General features: G+C 44.3%; 1 pseudogene; it reads left to right on the forward strand.

Moving 5' to 3' along the window:
* Positions 1–888: 888 nt before the first annotated feature.
* Positions 889–6,549, forward strand: LOC139381255 (clathrin heavy chain linker domain-containing protein 1-like; annotated as a pseudogene).
* The last annotated feature ends 3,435 nt before the right edge of the window (positions 6,550–9,984 follow it).

Consider the following 9,984-nt stretch of genomic DNA (forward strand, 5'->3'; position numbering starts at 1 on the left):
TCGCGAGCAAGTAGTTAGTAGAAGTAGAGTGAATGAAGCTGCTATAGCGAGCATCCCCCTCTGCTGGACGAAACAAGCACAACGCGACTGAGACGTCAACCGGTAGGCTCTGCTGCCCAGTCTTTCTTGCCAAGTCAAATATTTCACTTTGCCTTCTGTTTTTAACGCACAGTTAAAAACAAGGACATTTCCGGGGACAGCTCCAGCCGGGGACAGGCCACCAAAAACGGGAACGTCTGGTCACCCTATTTTTTTTTTTTAAACTACACAAAATACCCTTATGTCCATAGCAATCTTCCAGTTTACCGTTTGGACACATTGGACAGACATCTCAGCAACATGTCTGGTGTTGGATTAATGAAACCATTTCCAAGAAAGGAGTGAAAAACAAGAAAATTATGTTTGGAGCTGGAAACTTCGATCACTCAACAGAATAATATGGAAGAACAACCTTGCCAAATTTGCCAGTGACAATAACTTCCTTGAATCTCTTGGTGAATAAATGTGGGACTGATGAGCAATGTCACATAATTTACAGTTCTACATTTGGTATCAAAATAAAGAACCATACCCTTTCGCCTTGTTTTCAGCATCAACACTCAAGCATTTTTGTAGGCCTTAGAATGCCTGGGCTTAGAATGCCTGGGTTTAGAATGCCTGGGCTTAGAATGCCTGGGCTTAGAATGCCTGGGCTTAGAATGCCTGGGTTTAGAATGGCTGGGTTTAGAATGCCTGGGCTTAGAATGCCTGGGTTTAGAATGCCTGGGCTTAGAATGCCTGGGCTTAGAATGCCTGGGCTTAGAATGCCTGGGCTTAGAATGCCTGGGCTTGTTGTATAACTAGCTGTGCCTTTCTCTTGCTTGTTTGATTTTCACCAGGTAATTGAATATGCAACTGCAACAAAAAAAAACAGTTCTCACCGTCTTCAAGAAAGAGTATGATGAGCTCATCTGTTCCATAAAGAAGAGTGACTGTGATGGCAAGCTGTCGCATGGGGAAAAACTAAAGGCCATGGTGGCCCAGCTCACCTCCCTTATGACTGTCAGAGAAGAGCTGTCCAGCTTCAGGAAAGGCAAGTGAGTCACTTCAGTGTTCCGGGTAGCGTCTGAGAGGAACATTGACGAATACACTGTTACGGTGACTAAGTTTATCTGTATAGGAGATGTTGTAGCCACTGTGACTATTAAAACCTACCCACATCAGAAACCGTGGATAGATGGCAGCATTCGCGCAAAACTGAAAGCGCAAACCATCACATTTAACCATGGCAAGGTGACTAAGAATATGGCTGAATACAAGCAGTGTAGTTATTCCCTTCGTAAGGTAATCAAACAGGTAAAACGTCAGTATTGAGACAAAGTAAAGTTGCAATTCAACGGCTCAGACACAAGACGTATGTTTTTTTAAATGTTTTTATTTTACCTTTAACTAGGCAAGGCAGTTAAGAACAAATTATTTTTTTCAATGACGGCCTAGGAACAGTGGGTTAACTGCCTTGTTTAGGGGCAGAACGACAGATTTTTACCTTGTCAGCTCGGGGATTCAATTTTGCAACCTTTCAGTTACTAGTCCAACGCTCTAACCACTAAGCTACCTGCCGTATGTGGCAGGATATACAGACAATCACGGACTAGAAAGGGAAAACCAGCCACGTCATGGACACTAACGTCTTGCTTCCGGACAAGCTAAACACCTTCTTCACCCGCTTTGAGGATAACAGTGCAACCGACGCGGCCCGCTACCAAGGAGTGTGGGCCCTCCTTCTCCGTGGCCGACGTGAGTAAGACATTTAAGCGTGTTAACCCTCACAAGGCTGCCGGCCCAGACAGCATCCCTAGCCGTGTCCTCAGAGCATGCGCAGACCAGCTGCCTGGAGTGTTTACGGACATATTCAATCTCTCCCTATTCCAGTCTGCTGCCCCACATGCTTCAAGATGTCCACCATTGATTTCTTGGGTAAAGGAACAAAGGTAACTGAACTAAATGACTATCGTCCAGTAGCACTCACTTCTGTCATCATGAAGTGCTTTGAGAGACTAGTCAAGAATCATATCACCTCTACCCTACTGTTACCCTAGACGCACTCCAATTTGCTTACCACCCCAATAGATCCACAGACGATACAATCGCCATCGCACTGCCCTATCCCATCTGGACAAGAGGAATACCAATGTAAGAAAGCTGAGCATTCAACACCATAGTACCCACCAAGCTCATCATTAAGCTCAGGGCCCTGGGTCTGAACCCCACCCTGTGTAACTGGGTTCTGGACTTCATGACTCTACGCCCCCAGGTGGTGAAGGTAGGAAACAACACCTCCACTCTGCTGATCCTCAACACAGGGGCCCCTCAAGGGTGCGTGCTCAGCCCCCTCCTGTACTCCCTGTTCACCCATGACTGCGTGGACATGCACGCCTCCAACTCAATCATCAAGTTTGCAGATGACACAACAGTAGTAGGCCTGATTACCAACAATGACAAGACAGCCTACAGGGAGGAGGTCAGGGCCCTGGGAGAGTGGTGCCAGGAAAATAACCTCTGACTCAACATCAACAAAACAAAGGAGCTGATCGTGCACTTCAGGAAACAGCAGAGGGAGCATCCCCATATCCACATCGAACTTCTCCACTGCGGTCTCATTGTCTTGAGACAATGGAAAGGTTAAAAGGTGGATCTATTTGTTGTCTGTCTTAAACAGAGGTCATATAGTGTTGTGGTCCCTATACACACATAATGTTGGTTATTGTGAAGTCTCAACCATGAAGTAACTCTGCATCTTGTACAGGCACACGCCTGTATGAACTGTTTTCAGCCTATGCCATCTCTGTTTCCCCTACAGAGGTCACAGTGTGCCAGGGGGAGCTGCCCCCTCTGCTCCTTTTCTTCCAGGTCTTCATGATATCAGTGCATGCTGGGAAACATCTGAATGGGGAGACCCTAGGGGGTCCGGTGTGCCATACAGCACAACTTTGTAGAGCTGGTCACGCACTGGGTCACCCAGAAGATGTTAGCATACAATTGTGTATAATATGAGTGTTAGGGGTTATCAGTCTTTTTGGTGTAGGGTTTGAATGTTATAGCTGGGCATGTAGCAAATATAGAATAATAGTAATAACTACAGTATTAGTAAACTCCTAGAAAAAAGATGCTATCTAGAACCTAAAAGGGTTCTCCGACTGTACCCATAGGACAGAGATCATCAACTACATTCAGCCACGGGTTGATTTTTTTTCTTGAGCGGCTGGTCGGGGAGCCAGAACATAATTACAAATCATTTGTAGACTGCAAACTAACCGCAAGAAGCCCAAACAGATATGTTTGACTAAAAAATAATAATTTAAAACCTTGCTTATATTTGTATACAATCACGTGTCTCTCTATTATGCATGAAAATACTTGGGAACAGCTTTCTTAAATAAAAATCACTTCCTGGTGTTTTTATAGTCTTGTGTCCACCAAGGAAAATTCAGCAACACATAATCAAGAATATACAGTACCAGTCAGAAGTTTGGACTCACCTACTCATGTCATCACGCATGGCTCTGGCCGACATCGTCTACAAGGCCTGCAGCGTGCTCAGGAAGGCCACACTGAGCATGTGCAAGAGAGGCATGACCATCGATGCTATGGAGTTCATCTATTGAAGCAAAGGCTTTACTGCAGGTGGGGAACACACTCTCACTCATTTACTGATACTATTCACACACATCCTATGTAGTGTATGTGTGAGTGACTCAGTGTGTGTATTTAAGTAAATGTGTATAGTTCTCTGTATGTTTGTGTGCAGATGACTGTCTGTTTGGCTTCCCCAGTTTGTCTCTGCTCCAGGCATTGACTAAGGAGTATCAGGGTCAGCATTCAGTGATTTCTCTGGGCTTTGCTTGCCATGCTCTGCTCAACTCTGATCTGGAGGACCTGGCACTGCAGATGGTGGAGAAAATGCATTCAAGTGGGCAAGATAGGTGATTGGCTGAGAGAAATTGATGATCAAAAGGTTGTGGGTGCTGTTTTGTTAGACTTCAGTGTGCCTTTTGACATTATCGATCATTGTCTGTTCCTGGAAAAACTTTTATTATGGCTTTACACCCTCTGTGTCACGTTCTGACCTTTAGTTCCTTTGTTTTGTCTTTGTTTTAGTATGGTCAGGGGTGGGCGGGCAGTCTGTTTGTTTTTCTATGTTGGTTTCTGTGTTCGGCCTAGTATGGTTCTCAATCAGAGGCTGGTGTCATTAGTTGTCTCTGATTGAGAATCATAGCCTTTTTCCACCTGTGTTTCGTGGGTGTTTCTTTTCTGTCTTTGTGTATGTCGCCAGACAGGACTGTTTCGGTTTTCGTTCGTTTGTTCGTTCACTTTATTGTTTTTTGTATTTCAGTGTTCAGTTTGATTCATTAAATATTACATCATGAACACTTACCACGCTGCAAATTGGTTCTCCGATCCTTCTCGCTACTCCTCCTCAGAAGAGGAGGACGAGATCCGTTACACCCTGCTATTTTGTGGATAAAGAGTTGCCCGTCTAACAGAACACAGAGGGTGTTCTTTAAGGGAAGCCTCTCCAACAAAATCCAGGTAGAATCAGGTATTCCCCAGGACAGCTGTCTAGGCTCTTACTTTTTTCAGTCTTTACTATCGACATGCCACTGGCTTTGAGTAAAGTCAGTGTGTCTATGTATGCGGATGACTGTTTTTAAAATGTATTACTGCCTTAATTTTGCTGGATCCCAGGAAGAGTAGCTGCTGCCTTGGCCAGTGTATCTATGTATGCGGATGACTCAACACTATACATGTCAGCTACCTCAGCGACTGAAATGACAGCAACACAAAGAGCTGCAGTTTCAGAGTGGGTGGCAAGGAATAAGTTAGTCCTAAATATTTCAAAAACTAAAAGCATTGTATTTGGGACAAAACACTCACTAAACCCTAACCCTCAACTAATTCTTGTAATGAATAATGTGGAAATTGAGCAAGTTGAGGAGACTAAATTGCTTGGAGTAACCCTAGATTGTAAACTGTCATGGTTGAAACATAAAACAATAGCTAGGATGGGCAGTCTGTCTATTATAAAGCTCTGCATTCTTATTATTTTTTTACCCTTTTTTCTCCCCAATTTTGTGGTATCCAATTGTTTTAGTAGCTACTATCTTGTCTCATCGCTACAACTCCCGTACGGGCTCAGGAGAGACGAAGGTTGAAAGTCATGCGTCCTCCGATACACAACCCAACCAAGCCGCACTGCTTCTTAACACAGCGCGCATCCAACCCAGAAGCCAGCCGCACCAATGTGTCGGAGGAAACACCGTGCACCTGGCAACCTTGGTTAGCGTGCACTGCGCCCGACCCGCCACAGGAGTCGCTGGTGCGCGATGAGACAAGGATATCCCTACCGGCCAAGCCCTCCCTAACTCGGACGACGCTAGGCCAATTGTGCGTCGTCCCACGGACCTCCCGGTCACGGCCGGTTGCGACAGAGCCTGGGCGCGAATCCAGGGTCTTTGGTGGCACAGCTGGCGCTGCAGTACAGCGCCCTTGACCACTGCGCCACCCGGGAGACCCAAGCTCTGCATTCTTAAAAGCACTATCAACAAGGCAGGTCCTACAGGCCCTAGTTTTATCGCACCTGGACTACTGTTGAGTTGTGTGGCCAGGTCCCACAATGAGGGACTTAGGAAAATTGCAATTGGCTCAATCAGGGCAGCACGGCTGGCACTAGGATGTACAGAGAGCTAACATTAATAATATGCATGCCAATCTCTCCTGGCTCAAAGAGGAGGAGAGATTAACTTCCTCACTACTTTATTTGTGAGAGGTATTGACATCTTGAATGCACCGGACACCCATGCATACCCCACAAGACATGCCACCAGAGGTCTCTTCCCAGTCCCAAAGTCCAGAACAGACTATGGGAGGCACACTACTATATAGAGCCGTGACTACATGGAACTCTATTCCACATCAAGTAACTCATGCCAGCAGTAAAATTAGATAAAAAAAACAGATAAAAACACCTTATGGAACAGCGGGGACTGTGAAGCAACACATGCATACAAACAAATGATAACATACGCACTATACACACATGTACACATGGACTTTGTGTTATCGATATGTGGTAATAGAGTAGAGGCCCAAGGGCACACACTTAATGTTGTGAAATGTGTTATGAATGTATTGTAATGTTTTTCAAATGTATAACTGCCTTAGTTTTGCTGGACCCCAGGAAGAGTAACTGCTGCCAATGGGGAGCCATAGTATATACAAATAGGTATGCTATAAGCACCAATCATCAGGGCAAGCAGACATGGTCGCACACACGCGCACTAGTTGAGTTGACCTGTGCTGCTGTGATTTCCAGGTACTATGGAGAAGGTTATTCTGAATGATACTGGGTGTGCTGCAGTGAACTGAGGTGCGATAGCAGGTTGCTGTTGCCAGAACAAAGGGACCCTGCTGGCCCATGAGATCCTCTTTATCCTGCTGTCTCAGTCAGGGGCCATGTACCTTTCCCCTGGCATAGAGAGCTCCAGGATGATGGAGCACATGTTCATGTAGGGAAAGAGCCACCAGAGGGTGCCCATGTGACTGATCTGAACCAATCCAAGAGGCCTCACAGCAAAGCAACTCCATTATTAACTCACTGTGTCATCTTGCTCAGTGCAAACAGAGAGTTGCACAGTCATCCACACAGGTCCTCAAGTCATTTGAATATAATTTCACTTGGATTATGATCATAAGCAATCATTTAGCATGTACATTTTTGGGGGGCAAACACTTTTTTTTCAAATATATGCCAGCAAAGCCACCACACACATTTTTAAAGAAGCCACTACACAATACAACACATCACTAAACAATACATGAATTGCACTATAACGGTGTCAAACGGTGCCCACAAACTGTTAGGGCCTACATAAAGCTGTCCCAACAGCAGTCCCAACACCTTACCACTGATACACCTGGCTATCAGCAGAGCCTCGTCTGGCAGCGAAACAGTTCATTCAGCCTCATTTACTGCCTTTAAAAAAAACACAGCTGATATGGCTGACTTGCTTAAACAAATGTGTTTCCCACCACCACAGAAAGCACTGAGCTAGGCTGAAACACCTGCATCTTGGAGCTGCCTTAATCAAGAAAGTAAAAAAGAGACCAAGTTTGTGTGTGGCTTGATTAACTCTATTTTATTTCATTTTTTACATTGTTTGTAAACTGATGTGACACGTATTAATGCCAAAATAACATGCAAATCAGGCAACCCCCCCCCACCCCCCAAATGTATATATTTATATATATTGTACCAGTCCAAAGTCTGGACACACCTACTCAATCAAAGGTTTTTCTTTATTTGTACTATTTTCTACATTGTAGAATACTAGTGAAGATGTCAAAAGTATGAAATAACATGTAGTAACCAAAAAAGTGTTAAATCTAAATATTTTATATATGTGATTCTTCAAAGTAGCCACCCTTTGCCTCGATGACAGCTTTGCACACTTTTGGCATTCTCTCAACCAGCTTTTTATTTTCTTATTTTATTTAACCTTTAATTTAACGAGGCAAGTCAGTTAAGAACAAATTCTTATTTACAATAACGGCCTACCCCGGCCAAACTTGGACGATGCTGGGCCAATTGGGCGCAGCTCTATGGGACTCCCAATCACGGCAGCCTGGATGAGCTTCATGAGGTAGTCACCAGGAATGCATTTCAATTAACAGGTGTGCCTTGTTTAAAGTTAATTTGTGGAATTTCTTTCCTTAATGCATTTGAGTCAATCAGTTGTGTTGTGACAAAGTAGGGGTGGTATACAGAAGATAGCCCTATTTGGTGAAGTCCATATTATGGCAAGAACAACACAAATAAGCAAAGAGAAACGAGAGTCCATCATTACTTTAATCCAGAAAATGAAAAGAACTTTTAAAGTTTCTTCAAGTGCAGTCGCAAAAACCATCATGCACTATGATGAAATTGGCTCTCATGAGGACCGCCACAGGAAAGGAAGATCCAGAGTTACCTCTGCTGCAGAGGATAAGTTCATTAGAGTTACCAGCCTCAGAAATTGCAGCCCAAATAAAGTATTCACATAGTTTAAGTAACAGACACATCAATATCAACTGTTCAGAGGTGACTGCGTGAATCTGGCCTTCGTGGTCGAATTGCTGCAAAGAAACCACTGCTAAAGGTCACCAATAAGAAGAAGAGACCTGCTTGGGCCAAGAAACACAAGCAATGGACATTACACCAGTGGAAATGTGTCCTTTGGTCTGATGAGTCCAAATGTGAGAGTTTTGGTTCGAGCCGCCGTGTCTTTGTGAGATGCAGAGTATGTAATCGGATGATCTCCGCATGTGTGGTTCCCACCACGAAGCATTGACGTGGTGGTGTGATGGTGAGGGGGTGCTTTGCTGGTGACACTGTTGGAATTTATTTAGAATTCAAGGCACGCTTAACTAGCATGGCTACCGCAGCATTCTGCAGCGATACGCCACCTCATCTGGTTTGCGCTTAGTGGGACCGTTATTTGTTTTTGAACAGGACAATGACCCAACACACCTCCAGGCTGTGTAAGGGCTATTTGACCAAGGAGAGTGATGGAGTGCTGCATCAGATGACCTGGCCTCCACAATTACCCGACCTCAACCCAATTGAGATGGTTTGGGATGAGTAGGACCGCAGAGTGAAGTAAAAGCAGCCAACAAGTGCTCAGCATATGTGGGAACTCCTTCAAGACTGTTGGAAAAACATTCCAGGTGAAGCTGGTTGAGAGAATGCCAAGAGTGTTTAAAGCTGTCATCAAGGCAAAGGGTGGCTACTTTGAAGAATCTAAAATATATTTTGATTTGTTAAATACATATTTGGTTACTACATGATTCCATATGTGTTATTTCATAGTTTAAGCCTTCACTATTATTCTACAATGTAGAAAACAGTAAAAATTAAGAAAAACTCTTGAATGAGTAGGTGTGTCCAAACTTTTGACTGGTACTGTATATATAGTGTCTTCAGAAATTATTCAGACCCCTTGACTTTTTCCAAATCTTGTTAGGTTACCAGCCTTATTCTAAAATGTATTAAATTTAATTATAACGGACAGAGACGAGACAGGAACAGCGTCAGAAACAAATTCAAAAGACAAAAACAATACAATGCAGCAGCGGGGAACAGAGCAAGGGAACAGACAAATATAGGGGAGGAAAATAATATGTGATAAGTGAGTCCAGGTGAGTCCAATAATGCTGATGCGAGTGACGAGGGAGGGCAGGTGTGAGTGATGGATGGCAGGAGCGTGTGATGCAGGGTAATCTGGTGCCCTCAAGCGGCAGGGGAAGGGAAGAGTGGGAGCAGACGTGACAAATACCTCATAATGAAAAAGCAAAAACATGTTTTTAGTCATTTTTTCTAAAAAAAAACACAAAAAATCAGAAGTATACATTTACATAAGTATTCAGACCCTTTACTCAGTACTTTGTTAAAGCACCTTTGGCAGCGATTACAGCCTTGAGTCTTCTTGGATATGACGCTATAAGCTTGGCACACCTGTATTTGGGAAATTTCTCCCATTCTTCTCTGCAGATTCTCTCAAGCTCTGTCAGGTTGGATGGGGAGCTCCGCTGCACAGCTATTTTCAGGTCTCTCCAGCGATGTTCGATCGGGTTCAAGTCCGGGTTCTGGCTGTGCCACTCAAGGACAATCAGAGACTTGTCCCAAAGCCTGTTGGAGGATGAACCACGGCCCCAGTCTGAGATCCTGAACATTCTGGAGCATGTTTTCATCAAGGATCTCTCTGTACTTTGCTCCGTTCATCTTTGCCTCGATCCTGACTAGTCTCCCAATCCCTGCCACTGAAAAAAATCCCCACAGCATGATGTTGCTACCACTTCATCCTAATGGATGGTGCCAGGTTTTCACCAGACGTGACGCTTGTCATTCAGGCCAAAGAGTTTAATCTTGGTTTCATCAGACCAGAGAATGTTGTTTCTCATGGTCTGAGA

This window comes from Oncorhynchus clarkii, chromosome 23, assembly GCF_045791955.1.
Source record: "Oncorhynchus clarkii lewisi isolate Uvic-CL-2024 chromosome 23, UVic_Ocla_1.0, whole genome shotgun sequence".
NCBI lineage: Eukaryota > Metazoa > Chordata > Actinopteri > Salmoniformes > Salmonidae > Oncorhynchus > Oncorhynchus clarkii.